Below are 15,432 nucleotides of genomic sequence, written 5' to 3'. Positions count from 1 at the left end.
TCATCCTCCTCTTCCCTCTCTCTCTCCTCATCCTCCTCTTCTCTCTCTCTCCTCATCTTTGTTTACTCTCTGTCTCTCCTCACCCTCCACTTCTCTCTGTCTCTCCTCATCCTCTTCTTCTCTCTCTCTCTCTCTCTCTCTCTCTCTCTCTCTCCCCATCCTCTTCTTCTCTCTGTCTATCCTCATCCTCCTCTTCTCTCTCTCCTCATCCTCCTCTTCTCTCTCTCTCCTCATCCTCTTCTTCTCTCTCTCTGTCCTCATCCTCCACTTCTCTCTCTCCTCATCCTCCTCTTCTCCCTGTCTCTCCTCATCCTCCTCTTCTCTCTGTCTCTCCTCATCCTCCACTTCTCTCTGTCTCTCCTCATCCTCCCTTTCTCTCTGTCTCTCCTCATTATCCTCTTCTCTATCTCCTCATCCTCCCCTTCTCTCTCTCTCCTCATCTTTCTTTACTCTCTTTCTCTCCTCATCCTGCACTTCTCTCTCTCCTCATCCTCCACTTCTCTCTCTCTCTCCTCTTCCTCCTCTTATCTCTCTCTCCTCATCCTCCACTTCTCTCCCTCTCCTCATCCTCCTCTTCTCTCTGTCTCTCCTCATCCTGCTCTTCCCTCTCTCTCTCCTCATCCTCCCCTTCTCTCTCTCTCTTCATATTTCTCTACTCTCTGTCTATCCTCATCCTCCACTTCTCTCTCTCCTCATCCTCCTCTTCTCCCTGTCTCTCCTCATCCTCCTCTTCTCTCTGTCTCTCCTCATCCTCCACTTCTCTCTGTCTCTCCTCATCCTCCACTTCTCTCTGTCTCTCCTCATTATCCTCTTCTCTATCTCCTCATCCTCCTCTTCTCTCTGTCTCTCCTCATCCTCCACTTCTCTCTGTCTCTCCTCATCCTCCACTTCTCTCTGTCTCTCCTCATTATCCTCTTCTCTATCTCCTCATCCTCCTCTTCTCCCTGTCTCTCCTCATCCTCCTCTTCTCTCTGTCTCTCCTCATCCTCCACTTCTCTCTGTCTCTCCTCATCCTCCAATTCTCTCTGTCTCTCCACACCCTCCTCTTCCCTCTCTCCCCCATCCTCCTCTCTCTCTCTCTCCTCATCCTCCTCTTCCCTCTCTCTCCTCATCCTCCTCTTCTCTCTCTCCTCATCTTTCTTTACTCTCCGTCTCTCCTCACCCCCCACTTCTCTCTGTCTCTCCTCATCCTCCACTCCTCTCTGTCTCTCCTCATCCTCCTCTTCTCTCTCTCTGCACCCTCCTCTTCCCTCTCTCTCTCCTCATCTTCCTCTCCTCTCTCTCTCCTCATCCTCCTCTTTCCTCTCTCTCTCCTCATCTTCTCATTCAACTCTCCTCATCTTTCTTTACTCTCCGTCTCTCCTCATCCTCCTCTTCTCTCTCTCCTCATCCTCCTCGTCTCTCTCTCTCCTCATCCTCTTCTACTCTCTGTCTCTCCTCATACTCCTCTTCTCTCTCTCCTCATCCTCCTTTTCTCTCTCTCTCCTCATCCTCTTCTTCTCTCTATCTGTCCTCATCCTCCACTTCTCTCTCCCCTCATTCTCCTCTTCTCCCTGTCTCTCCTCATCCTCCTCTTCTCTCTGTCTCTCCTCATCCTCCACTTCTCTCTGTCTCTCCTCATCCTCCACTTCTCTCTGTCTCTCCTCATCCTCCTCTTCCCTCTCTCTCTCCTCATCCTCCCCTTCTCTCTCTCTCCTCATCTTTCTTTACTCTCTGTCTCTCCTCATCCTGCTCTTCTCTCTCTCCTCTTCCTCCTCTTCTCTCTCTCCTCATCCTCCTCTTCTCTCTCTCTCCCCATCCTCTTCTACTCTCTGTCTATCCTCATCCTCCACTTCTCTCTCTCCTCATCCTCCTCTTCTCCCTGTCTCTCCTCATCCTCCTCTTCTCTCTGTCTCTCCTCATCCTCCACTTCTCTCTGTCTCTCCTCATCCTCCACTTCTCTCTGTCTCTCCTCATTATCCTCTTCTCTATCTCCTCATCCTCCTCTTCTCTGTCTCTCCTCATCCTCCTCTTCTCTCTCTCCTCATCCTCCACTTCTCTCTGTCTCTCCGCACCCTCCTCTTCCCTCTCTCCCCCATCCTCCTCTCTCTCTCTGTCCTCATCCTCCTCTTCCCTCTCTCTCCTCATCCTCCTCTTCTCTCTCTCCTCATCTTTCTTTACTCTCCATCTCTCCACACCCCCCACTTCTCTCTGTCTCTCCTCATCCTCCACCCCTCTCTGTCTCCTCATCCTCCTCTTCCCTCTCTCTCTCCTCATCTTCCTCTCCTCTCTCTCTCCTCATCCTCCTCTTTCCTCTCTCTCTCCTCATCCTCTCATTCATCTCTCCTCATCTTTCTTTACTCTTCGTCTCTCCTCATCCTCCTCTTCTCTCTCTCCTCATCCTCCTCGTCTATCTCTCTCCTCATCCTCTTCTACTCTCTGTCTCTCCTCATCCTCCTCTTCTCTCTCTCTCCTCATCCTCTTCTTCTCTCTCTCTGTCCTCATCCTCCACTTCTCTCTCTCCTCATCCTCCTCTTCTCCCTGTCTCTCCTCATCCTCCTCTTCTCTCTGTCTCTCCTCATCCTCCACTTATCTCTGTCTCTCCTCATCCTCCAATTCTCTGTGTCTCTCCGCACCCTCCTCTTCCCTCTCTCCCCCATCCTCCTCTCTCTCTCTCTCCTCATCCTCCTCTTCCCTCTCTCTCCTCATCCTCCTCTTCTCTCTCTCCTCATCTTTCTTTACTCTCCGTCTCTCCTCACCCCCCACTTCTCTCTGTCTCTCCTCATCCTCCACTCCTCTCTGTCTCTCCTCATCCTCCTCTTCTCTCTCTCTGCACCCTCCTCTTCCCTCTCTCTCTCCTCATCTTCCTCTCCTCTCTCTCTCCTCATCCTCCTCTTTCCTCTCTCTCTCCTCATCCTCTCATTCAACTCTCCTCATCTTTCTTTACTCTCCGTCTCTCCTCATCCTCCTCTTCTCTCTCTCCTCATCCTCCTCGTCTCTCTCTCTCCTCATCCTCTTCTACTCTCTGTCTCTCCTCATCCTCCTCTTCTCTCTCTCCTCATCCTCCTTTTCTCTCTCTCTCCTCATCCTCTTCTTCTCTCTATCTGTCCTCATCCTCCACTTCTCTCTCCCCTCATTCTCCTCTTCTCCCTGTCTCTCCTCATCCTCCTCTTCTCTCTGTCTCTCCTCATCCTCCACTTCTCTCTGTCTCTCCTCATCCTCCACTTCTCTCTGTCTCTCCTCATCCTCCTCTTCCCTCTCTCTCTCCTCATCCTCCCCTTCTCTCTCTCTCCTCATCTTTCTTTACTCTCTGTCTCTCCTCATCCTGCTCTTCTCTCTCTCCTCTTCCTCCTCTTCTCTCTCTCCACATCCTCCTCTTCTCTCTCTCTCCCCATCCTCTTCTACTCTCTGTCTATCCTCATCCTCCACTTCTCTCTCTCCTCATCCTCCTCTTCTCCCTGTCTCTCCTCATCCTCCTCTTCTCTCTGTCTCTCCTCATCCTCCACTTCTCTCTGTCTCTCCTCATCCTCCACTTCTCTCTGTCTCTCCGCACCCTCCTCTTCCCTCTCTCCCCCATCCTCCTCTCTCTCTCTGTCCTCATCCTCCTCTTCCCTCTCTCTCCTCATCCTCCTCTTCTCTCTCTCCTCATCTTTCTTTACTCTCCATCTCTCCTCACCCCCCACTTCTCTCTGTCTCTCCTCATCCTCCACCCCTCTCTGTCTCCTCATCCTCCTCTTCCCTCTCTCTCTCCTCATCTTCCTCTCTTCTCTCTCTCCTCATCCTCCTCTTTCCTCTCTCTCTTCTCATCCTCTCATTCATCTCTCCTCATCTTTCTTTACTCTTCGTCTCTCCTCATCCTCCTCTTCTCTCTCTCCTCATCCTCCTCGTCTATCTCTCTCCTCATCCTCTTCCACTCTCTGTCTCTCCTCATCCTCCTCTTCTCTCTCTCTCCTCATCCTCTTCTTCTCTCTCTCTGTCCTCATCCTCCACTTCTCTCTCTCCTCATCCTCCTCTTCTCCCTGTCTCTCCTCATCCTCCTCTTCTCTCTGTCTCTCCTCATCCTCCACTTCTCTCTGTCTCTCCTCATCCTCCAATTCTCTCTGTCTCTCCGCACCCTCCTCTTCCCTCTCTCCCCCATCCTCCTCTCTCTCTCTCTCCTCATCCTCCTCTTCCCTCTCTCTCCTCATCCTCCTCTTCTCTCTCTCCTCATCTTTCTTTACTCTCCGTCTCTCCTCACCCCCCACTTCTCTCTGTCTCACCTCATCCTCCACTCCTCTCTGTCTCTCCTCATCCTCCTCTTCTCTCTCTCTGCACCCTCCTCTTCCCTCTCTCTCTCCTCATCTTCCTCTCCTCTCTCTCTCCTCATCCTCCTCTTTCCTCTCTCTCTCCTCATCCTCTCATTCAACTCTCCTCATCTTTCTTTACTCTCCTTCTCTCCTCATCCTCCTCTTCTCTCTCTCCTCATCCTCCTCGTCTCTCTCTCTCCTCATCCTCTTCTACTCTCTGTCTCTCCTCATCCTCCTCTTCTCTCTCTCCTCATCCTCCTTTTCTCTCTCTCTCCTCATCCTCTTCTTCTATCTATCTGTCCTCATCCTCCACTTCTCTCTCCCCTCATTCTCCTCTTCTCCCTGTCTCTCCTCATCCTCCTCTTCTCTCTGTCTCTCCTCATCCTCCACTTCTCTCTGTCTCTCCTCATCCTCCACTTCTCTCTGTCTCTCCTCATCCTCCTCTTCTCTCTCTCCTCATCCTCCTCTTCTCTCTCTCTCCTCATCCTCCTCTTCTCTCTCTCCTCATCCTCCACTTCTCTCTGTCTCTCCGCACCCTCCTCTTCCCTCTCTCCCCCCCATCCTCCTCTTCTCCCTCTCTCCTCATCCTCCTCTTCTCTCTCTCTCTCCTCATCCTCCTCTTCTCTCTCTCTCTCTCTCCTCATCCTCTTCTTCTCTCTCTCCTCATCCTCTTCTTCTCCCTGTCTCTCCTCATACCCCTCTTCCCTCTCTCTCTCCTCATCCTCTTCTTCTCTCTGTCTCTCCTCATCCTCCACTTCTCTCTGTCTCTGCTCATCCCTCACTTCTCTCTGTCTCTCCTCATCCTCCTCTTCTCTCTCTCTCCACACCCTCCTCTTCCCTCTCTCTCTCCTCATCCTCCCCTTCTCTCTCTCTCCTCAACTTTCTCTACTCTCTGTCTCTCCTCATCCTCCTCTTCTCTCTCTCCTCATCTTTCTCTACTCTCTGTCTCTCCTCATCCTCTTCTTCTCTCTCTCCTCATCCTCCCCTTCTTTCTCTCTCCTCATCATCCTCTTCCCTCTCTCTCTCCTCATCTTCCCCTTCTCTCTCTCCTCATCTTTCTCTACTCTCTGTCTCTTCGCATCTTCTCTTCTCTCTGTCTCTCCTCATCCTCCACTTCTCACTGTCTCTCCTCATCCTCCTCTTCCCTCTCTGTCTCCTCATCCTCCTCTTCTCTCTCTCTCCTCATCTTTGTTTACTCTCTCTCTCTCCCCACCCTCCACTTCTCTCTGTCTCTCCTCATCCTCTTCTTCTCTCTCTCTCTCTCTCTCTCTCTCTCTCTCTCTCTCTCTCGCTCTCTGCATCCTCCTCTTCCCTCTCTCTCTCCACATCCTCCTCTTCTCTCTCTCTCCTCATCCTCCTCTTCCCTCTCTCTCTCCTCATCCTCCCCTTCTCTCTCTCTCCTCATCTTTCTTTACTCTCTGTCTCTCCTCATCCTCCTCTTCTCTCTCTCCTCTTCCTCCTCTTCTCTCTCTCCTCATCCTCCTCATCTCTCTCTCTCCTCATCCTCTTCTACTCTCTGTCTCTCCTCATCCTCCTCTTCTCTCTCTCCTCATCCTCCTTTTCTCTCTCTCTCCTCATCCTCTTCTTCTCTCTATCTGTCCTCATCCTCCACTTCTCTCTCTCCTCATTCTCCTCTTCTCCCTGTCTCTCCTCATCCTCCTCTTCTCTCTGTCTCTCCTCATCCTCCACTTCTCTCTGTCTCTCCTCATCCACTTCTCTCTGTCTCTCCTCATCCTCCTCTTCTCTCTCTCGTCATCCTCCTCTTCTCTCTCTCTCCTCATCCTCCTCTTCTCTCTCTCCTCATCCTCCTCTTCTCTCTGTCTCTCCTCATCCTCCACTTCTCTCTGTCTCTCCTCATCCTCCACTTCTCTCTGTCTCTCCTCATTATCCTCTTCTCTATCTCCTCATCCTCCTCTTCTCTGTCTCTCCTCATCCTCCTCTTCTCTCTCTCCTCATCCTCCACTTCTCTCTGTCTCTCCGCACCCTCCTCTTCCCTCTCTCCCCCCATCCTCCTCTCTCTCTCTCTCTCCTCATCCTCCTCTTCCCTCTCTCTCTCCTCATCCTCCTCTTCTCTCTCTCCTTATCTTTCTTTACTCTCTGTCTCTCCTCACCCCCCACTTCTCTCTGTCTCTCCTCATCCTCCACTCCTCTCTGTCTCTCCTCATCCTCCTCTTCTCTCTCTCTCCGCACCCTTCTCTTCCCTCTCTCTCTCCTCATCGTCCTATCCTCTCTCTCTCCTCATCCTCCTCTTTCCTCTCTCTCTCCTCAGCCTCTCATTCTCTCTCTCTCCTCATCTTTCTTTACTCTCCGTCTCTCCTCATCCTCCTCTTCTCTCTCTCCTCATCCTCCTCGTCTATCTCTCTCCTCATCCTCTTCTACTCTCTGTCTCTCCTCACCCTCCTCTTCTCTCTCTCCTCATCCTCCTTTTCTCTCTCTCTCCTCATCCTCTTCTTCTCTCTATCTGTCCTCATCCTCCACTTCTCTCTCTCCTCATTCTCCTCTTCTCCCTGTCTCTCCTCATCCTCCTCTTCTCTCTGTCTCTCCTCATCCTCCACTTCTCTCTGTCTCTCCTCATCCTCCACTTCTCTCTGTCTCTCCTCATCCTCCTCTTCCCTCTCTCTCTCCTCATCCTCCCCTTCTCTCTCTCTCCTCATCTTTCTTTACTCTCTGTCTCTCCTCATCCTGCTCTTCTCTCTCTCCTCTTCCTCCTCTTCTCTCTCTCCACATCCTCCTCTTCTCTCTCTCTCCCCATCCTCTTCTACTCTCTGTCTATCCTCATCCTCCACTTCTCTCTCTCCTCATCCTCCTCTTCTCCCTGTCTCTCCTCATCCTCCTCTTCTCTCTGTCTCTCCTCATCCTCCACTTCTCTCTGTCTCTCCTCATCCTCCACTTCTCTCTGTCTCTCCGCACCCTCCTCTTCCCTCTCTCCCCCATCCTCCTCTCTCTCTCTGTCCTCATCCTCCTCTTCCCTCTCTCTCCTCATCCTCCTCTTCTCTCTCTCCTCATCTTTCTTTACTTTCCATCTCTCCTCACCCCCCACTTCTCTCTGTCTCTCCTCATCCTCCACCCCTCTCTGTCTCCTCATCCTCCTCTTCCCTCTCTCTCTCCTCATCTTCCTCTCTTCTCTCTCTCCTCATCCTCCTCTTTCCTCTCTCTCTTCTCATCCTCTCATTCATCTCTCCTCATCTTTCTTTACTCTTCGTCTCTCCTCATCCTCCTCTTCTCTCTCTCCTCATCCTCCTCGTCTATCTCTCTCCTCATCCTCTTCCACTCTCTGTCTCTCCTCATCCTCCTCTTCTCTCTCTCTCCTCATCCTCTTCTTCTCTCTCTCTGTCCTCATCCTCCACTTCTCTCTCTCCTCATCCTCCTCTTCTCCCTGTCTCTCCTCATCCTCCTCTTCTCTCTGTCTCTCCTCATCCTCCACTTCTCTCTGTCTCTCCTCATCCTCCAATTCTCTCTGTCTCTCCGCACCCTCCTCTTCCCTCTCTCCCCCATCCTCCTCTCTCTCTCTCTCCTCATCCTCCTCTTCCCTCTCTCTCCTCATCCTCCTCTTCTCTCTCTCCTCATCTTTCTTTACTCTCCGTCTCTCCTCACCCCCCACTTCTCTCTGTCTCACCTCATCCTCCACTCCTCTCTGTCTCTCCTCATCCTCCTCTTCTCTCTCTCTGCACCCTCCTCTTCCCTCTCTCTCTCCTCATCTTCCTCTCCTCTCTCTCTCCTCATCCTCCTCTTTCCTCTCTCTCTCCTCATCCTCTCATTCAACTCTCCTCATCTTTCTTTACTCTCCTTCTCTCCTCATCCTCCTCTTCTCTCTCTCCTCATCCTCCTCGTCTCTCTCTCTCCTCATCCTCTTCTACTCTCTGTCTCTCCTCATCCTCCTCTTCTCTCTCTCCTCATCCTCCTTTTCTCTCTCTCTCCTCATCCTCTTCTTCTCTCTATCTGTCCTCATCCTCCACTTCTCTCTCCCCTCATTCTCCTCTTCTCCCTGTCTCTCCTCATCCTCCTCTTCTCTCTGTCTCTCCTCATCCTCCACTTCTCTCTGTCTCTCCTCATCCTCCACTTCTCTCTGTCTCTCCTCATCCTCCTCTTCTCTCTCTCCTCATCCTCCTCTTCTCTCTCTCTCCTCATCCTCCTCTTCTCTCTCTCCTCATCCTCCACTTCTCTCTGTCTCTCCGCACCCTCCTCTTCCCTCTCTCCCCCCCATCCTCCTCTTCTCCCTCTCTCCTCATCCTCCTCTTCTCTCTCTCTCTCCTCATCCTCCTCTTCTCTCTCTCTCTCTCTCCTCATCCTCTTCTTCTCTCTCTCCTCATCCTCTTCTTCTCCCTGTCTCTCCTCATACCCCTCTTCCCTCTCTCTCTCCTCATCCTCTTCTTCTCTCTGTCTCTCCTCATCCTCCACTTCTCTCTGTCTCTGCTCATCCCTCACTTCTCTCTGTCTCTCCTCATCCTCCTCTTCTCTCTCTCTCCACACCCTCCTCTTCCCTCTCTCTCTCCTCATCCTCCCCTTCTCTCTCTCTCCTCAACTTTCTCTACTCTCTGTCTCTCCTCATCCTCCTCTTCTCTCTCTCCTCATCTTTCTCTACTCTCTGTCTCTCCTCATCCTCTTCTTCTCTCTCTCCTCATCCTCCCCTTCTTTCTCTCTCCTCATCATCCTCTTCCCTCTCTCTCTCCTCATCCTCCCCTTCTCTCTCTCCTCATCTTTCTCTACTCTCTGTCTCTTCGCATCTTCTCTTCTCTCTGTCTCTCCTCATCCTCCACTTCTCACTGTCTCTCCTCATCCTCCTCTTCCCTCTCTGTCTCCTCATCCTCCTCTTCTCTCTCTCTCCTCATCTTTGTTTACTCTCTCTCTCTCCCCACCCTCCACTTCTCTCTGTCTCTCCTCATCCTCTTCTTCTCTCTCTCTCTCTCTCTCTCTCTCTCTCTCTCTCGCTCTCTGCATCCTCCTCTTCCCTCTCTCTCTCCACATCCTCCTCTTCTCTCTCTCTCCTCATCCTCCTCTTCCCTCTCTCTCTCCTCATCCTCCCCTTCTCTCTCTCTCCTCATCTTTCTTTACTCTCTGTCTCTCCTCATCCTCCTCTTCTCTCTCTCCTCTTCCTCCTCTTCTCTCTCTCCTCATCCTCCTCATCTCTCTCTCTCCTCATCCTCTTCTACTCTCTGTCTCTCCTCATCCTCCTCTTCTCTCTCTCCTCATCCTCCTTTTCTCTCTCTCTCCTCATCCTCTTCTTCTCTCTATCTGTCCTCATCCTCCACTTCTCTCTCTCCTCATTCTCCTCTTCTCCCTGTCTCTCCTCATCCTCCTCTTCTCTCTGTCTCTCCTCATCCTCCACTTCTCTCTGTCTCTCCTCATCCTCCACTTCTCTCTGTCTCTCCTCATCCTCCTCTTCTCTCTCTCGTCATCCTCCTCTTCTCTCTCTCTCCTCATCCTCCTCTTCTCTCTCTCCTCATCCTCCTCTTCTCTCTGTCTCTCCTCATCCTCCACTTCTCTCTGTCTCTCCTCATCCTCCACTTCTCTCTGTCTCTCCTCATTATCCTCTTCTCTATCTCCTCATCCTCCTCTTCTCTGTCTCTCCTCATCCTCCTCTTCTCTCTCTCCTCATCCTCCACTTCTCTCTGTCTCTCCGCACCCTCCTCTTCCCTCTCTCCCCCCATCCTCCTCTCTCTCTCTCTCTCCTCATCCTCCTCTTCCCTCTCTCTCTCCTCATCCTCCTCTTCTCTCTCTCCTTATCTTTCTTTACTCTCCGTCTCTCCTCACCCCCCACTTCTCTCTGTCTCTCCTCATCCTCCACTCCTCTCTGTCTCTCCTCATCCTCCTCTTCTCTCTCTCTCCGCACCCTTCTCTTCCCTCTCTCTCTCCTCATCGTCCTATCCTCTCTCTCTCCTCATCCTCCTCTTTCCTCTCTCTCTCCTCAGCCTCTCATTCTCTCTCTCTCCTCATCTTTCTTTACTCTCCGTCTCTCCTCATCCTCCTCTTCTCTCTCTCCTCATCCTCCTCGTCTATCTCTCTCCTCATCCTCTTCTACTCTCTGTCTCTCCTCACCCTCCTCTTCTCTCTCTCCTCATCCTCCTTTTCTCTCTCTCTCCTCATCCTCTTCTTCTCTCTATCTGTCCTCATCCTCCACTTCTCTCTCTCCTCATTCTCCTCTTCTCCCTGTCTCTCCTCATCCTCCTCTTCTCTCTGTCTCTCCTCATCCTCCACTTCTCTCTGTCTCTCCTCATCCTCCACTTCTCTCTGTCTCTCCTCATCCTCCTCTTCTCTCTCTCCTCATCCTCCTCTTCTCTCTCTCTCCTCATCCTCCTCTTCTCTCTCTCCTCATCCTCCACTTCTCTCTGTCTCTCCGCACCCTCCTCTTCCCTCTCTCCCCCCATCCTCCTCTTCTCTCACTCTCCTCATCCTCCTCTTCTCCCTTTCTCTCCTCATCCTCCTCTTCCCTCTCTCTCTCCTCATCCTCCTCTTCTCTCTCTCCTCATCTTTCTTTACTCTCCGTCTCTCCTCACCCCCCACTTCTCTCTGTCTCTCCTCATCCTCCACTCCTCTCTGTCTCTCCTCATCCTCCTCTTCTCTCTCTCTCCGCACCCTCCTCTTCCCTCTCTCTCTCTCCTCATCTTCCTCTCCTCTCTCTCTCCTCATCCTCCTCTTTCCTCTCTCTCTCCTCATCCTCTCATTCTCTCTCTCTCCTCATCTTTCTTTACTCTCCGTCTCTCCTCATCCTCCTCCTCTCTCTCTCCTCATCCTCCTCTTCTCTCTCTCTCTCCTCATCCTCCTCTTCTCTCTCTCTCTCTCTCTCTCTCCTCATCCTCTTCTTCTCTCTCTCCTCATCCTCTTCTTCTCTCTGTCTCTCCTCATAATCCTCTTCCCATCTTTCTCTCCTCATCCTCCTCTTCCCTCTCTCTCTCCTCATCTTTCTTTACTCTCTGTCTCTCGTTACCCTCCACTTCTCTCTGTCTCTGCTCATCCCTCACTTCTCTCTGTCTCTCCTCATCCTCCTCTTCTCTCTCTCTCTCCACACCCTCCTCTTCCCTCTCTCTCTCCTCATCCTCCACTTCTCTCTCTCTCCTCATCTTTCTCTACTCTCTGTCTCTCCTCATCCTCTTCTTCTCTCTATCCTCATCCTCCCCTTCTATCTCTCTCCTCATCCTCCTCTTCTCTGTCTCTCCTCATCCTCCTCTTCTCTGTCTCTCCTCATCCTCCTCTTCTCTCTCTCCTCATCCTCCACTTCTCTCTGTCTCTCCGCACCCTCCTCTTCCCTCTCTCCCCCCATCCTCCTCTCTCTCTCTCTCCTCATCCTCCTCTTCCCTCTCTCTCTCCTCATCCTCCTCTTCTCTCTCTCCTCATCTTTCTTTACTCTCCGTCTCTCCTCACCCCCCACTTCTCTCTGTCTCTCCTCATCCTCCACTCCTCTCTGTCTCTCCTCATCCTCCTCTTCTCTCTCTCTCCGCACCCTTCTCTTCCCTCTCTCTCTCCTCATTGTCCTATCCTCTCTCTCTCCTCATCCTCCTCTTTCCTCTCTCTCTCCTCATCCTCTCATTCTCTCTCTCTCCTCATCTTTCTTTACTCTCCGTCTCTCCTCATCCTCCTCTTCTCTCTCTCCTCATCCTCCTCGTCTCTCTCTCTCCTCATCCTCTTCTTCTCTCTATCTGTCCTCATCCTCCACTTCTCTCTCTCCTCATTCTCCTCTTCTCCCTGTCTCTCCTCATCCTCCTCTTCTCTCTGTCTCTCCTCATCCTCCACTTCTCTCTGTCTCTCCTCATCCTCCACTTCTCTCTGTCTCTCCTCATCCTCCTCTTCTCTCTCTCCTCATCCTCCTCTTCTCTCTCTCTCCTCATCCTCCTCTTCTCTCTCTCCTCATCCTCCACTTCTCTCTGTCTCTCCGCACCCTCCTCTTCCCTCTCTCCCCCCCATCCGCCTCTTCTCTCAATCTCCTCATCCTCCTCTTCTCCCTTTCTCTCCTCATCCTCCTCTTCCCTCTCTCTCTCCTCATCCTCCTCTTCTCTCTCTCCTCATCTTTCTTTACTCTCCGTCTCTCCTCACCCCCCACTTCTCTCTGTCTCTCCTCATCCTCCTCTTCTCTCTCTCTCTCTCCGCACCCTCCTCTTCCCTCTCTCTCTCTCCTCATCTTCCTCTCCTCTCTCTCTCCTCATCCTCCTCTTTCCTCTCTCTCTCCTCATCCTCTCATTCTCTCTCTCTCCTCATCTTTCTTTACTCTCCGTCTCTCCTCATCCTCCTCCTCTCTCTCTCCTCATCCTCCTCTTCTCTCGCTCTCTCCTCATCCTCCTCTTCTCTCTCTCTCTCTCTCCTCATCCTCTTCTTCTCTCTCTCCTCATCCTCTTCTTCTCTCTGTCTCTCCTCATACTCCTCTTACCATCTTTCTCTCCTCATCCTCCTCTTCCCTCTCTCTCTCCTCATCTTTCTTTTCTCTCTGTCTCTCGTTACCCTCCACTTCTCTCTGTCTCTGCTCATCCCTCACTTCTCTCTGTCTCTCCTCATCCTCCTCTTCTCTCTCTCTCTCCACACCCTCCTCTTCCCTCTCTCTCTCCTCATCCTCCCCTTCTCTCTCTCTCCTCATCTTTCTCTACTCTCTGTCTCTCCTCATCCTCTTCTTCTCTCTCTCCTCATCCTCCCCTTCTTTCTCTCTCCTCATCATCCTCTTCCCTCTCTCTCTCCTCATCCTCCCCTTCTCTCTCTCCTCATCTTTCTCTACTCTCTGTCTCTTCTCATCTTCTCTTCTCTCTGTCTCTCCTCATCCTCCACTTCTCACTGTCTCTCCTCATCCTCCTCTTCCCTCTCTGTCTCCTCATCCTCCTCTCCTCTCTCTCTCCTCATCTTTGTTTACTCTCTCTCTCTCCTCACCCTCCACTTCTCTCTGTCTCTCCTCATCCTCTTCTTCTCTCTCTCTTTCTCTCTCTCTCTCTCTCTCTCTCTCTCTCTCTCGCTCTCTGCACCCTCCTCTTCCCTCTCTCTCTCCACATCCTCCTCTTCTCTCTCTCTCCTCATCCTCCTCTTCCCTCTCTCTCTCCTCATCCTCCCCTTCTCTCTCTCTCCTCATCTTTCTTTACTCTCTGTCTCTCCTCATCCTCCTCTTCTCTCTCTCCTCTTCCTCCTCTTCTCTCTCTCCTCATCCTCCTCGTCTCTCTCTCTCCTCATCCTCTTCTACTCTCTGTCTCTCCTCATCCTCCTCTTCTCTCTCTCCTCATCCTCCTCGTCTCTCTCTCTCCTCATCCTCTTCTTCTCTCTATCTGTCCTCATCCTCCACTTCTCTCTCTCCTCATTCTCCTCTTCTCCCTGTCTCTCCTCATCCTCCTCTTCTCTCTGTCTCTCCTCATCCTCCACTTCTCTCTGTCTCTCCTCATCCTCCACTTCTCTCTGTCTCTCCTCATCCTCCTCTTCTCTCTCTCCTCATCCTCCTCTTCTCTCTCTCTCCTCATCCTCCTCTTCTCTCTCTCCTCATCCTCCACTTCTCTCTGTCTCTCCGCACCCTCCTCTTCCCTCTCTCCCCCCCATCCGCCTCTTCTCTCAATCTCCTCATCCTCCTCTTCTCCCTTTCTCTCCTCATCCTCCTCTTCCCTCTCTCTCTCCTCATCCTCCTCTTCTCTCTCTCCTCATCTTTCTTTACTCTCCGTCTCTCCTCACCCCCCACTTCTCTCTGTCTCTCCTCATCCTCCTCTTCTCTCTCTCTCTCTCCGCACCCTCCTCTTCCCTCTCTCTCTCTCCTCATCTTCCTCTCCTCTCTCTCTCCTCATCCTCCTCTTTCCTCTCTCTCTCCTCATCCTCTCATTCTCTCTCTCTCCTCATCTTTCTTTACTCTCCGTCTCTCCTCATCCTCCTCCTCTCTCTCTCCTCATCCTCCTCTTCTCTCGCTCTCTCCTCATCCTCCTCTTCTCTCTCTCTCTCTCTCTCCTCATCCTCTTCTTCTCTCTCTCCTCATCCTCTTCTTCTCTCTGTCTCTCCTCATACTCCTCTTACCATCTTTCTCTCCTCATCCTCCTCTTCCCTCTCTCTCTCCTCATCTTTCTTTTCTCTCTGTCTCTCGTTACCCTCCACTTCTCTCTGTCTCTGCTCATCCCTCACTTCTCTCTGTCTCTCCTCATCCTCCTCTTCTCTCTCTCTCTCCACACCCTCCTCTTCCCTCTCTCTCTCCTCATCCTCCCCTTCTCTCTCTCTCCTCATCTTTCTCTACTCTCTGTCTCTCCTCATCCTCTTCTTCTCTCTCTCCTCATCCTCCCCTTCTTTCTCTCTCCTCATCATCCTCTTCCCTCTCTCTCTCCTCATCCTCCCCTTCTCTCTCTCCTCATCTTTCTCTACTCTCTGTCTCTTCTCATCTTCTCTTCTCTCTGTCTCTCCTCATCCTCCACTTCTCACTGTCTCTCCTCATCCTCCTCTTCCCTCTCTGTCTCCTCATCCTCCTCTCCTCTCTCTCTCCTCATCTTTGTTTACTCTCTCTCTCTCCTCACCCTCCACTTCTCTCTGTCTCTCCTCATCCTCTTCTTCTCTCTCTCTTTCTCTCTCTCTCTCTCTCTCTCTCTCTCTCTCTCGCTCTCTGCACCCTCCTCTTCCCTCTCTCTCTCCACATCCTCCTCTTCTCTCTCTCTCCTCATCCTCCTCTTCCCTCTCTCTCTCCTCATCCTCCCCTTCTCTCTCTCTCCTCATCTTTCTTTACTCTCTGTCTCTCCTCATCCTCCTCTTCTCTCTCTCCTCTTCCTCCTCTTCTCTCTCTCCTCATCCTCCTCGTCTCTCTCTCTCCTCATCCTCTTCTACTCTCTGTCTCTCCTCATCCTCCTCTTCTCTCTCTCCTCATCCTCCTTTTCTCTCTCTCTCCTCATCCTCTTCTTCTCCCTATCTGTCCTCATCCTCCACTTCTCTCTCTCCTCATTCTCCTCTTCTGCATGTCTCTCCTCATCCTCCTCTTCTCTCTGTCTCTCCTCATCCTCCACTTCTCTCTGTCTCTCCTCATCCTCCACTTCTCTCTGTCTCTCCTCATCCTCCTCTTCTCTCTCTCCTCATCCTCCTCTTCTCTCTCTCTCCTCATCCTCCTCTTCTCTCTCTCCTCATCCTCCACTTCTCTCTGTCTATCCGCACCCTCCTCTTCCCTCTCTCCCCCCCATCCTCCTCTTCTCTCTCTCTCCTCATCCTCCTCTTCTCCCTTTCTCTCCTCACCCTCCTCTTCCCTCTC

Source organism: Oncorhynchus clarkii, chromosome 21, assembly GCF_045791955.1.
Source record: "Oncorhynchus clarkii lewisi isolate Uvic-CL-2024 chromosome 21, UVic_Ocla_1.0, whole genome shotgun sequence".
Taxonomy (NCBI): Eukaryota; Metazoa; Chordata; class Actinopteri; order Salmoniformes; family Salmonidae; genus Oncorhynchus; species Oncorhynchus clarkii.
The sequence above is the reverse complement of the archived record's forward strand: the minus strand, read 5'-3'. Positions refer to the sequence as shown.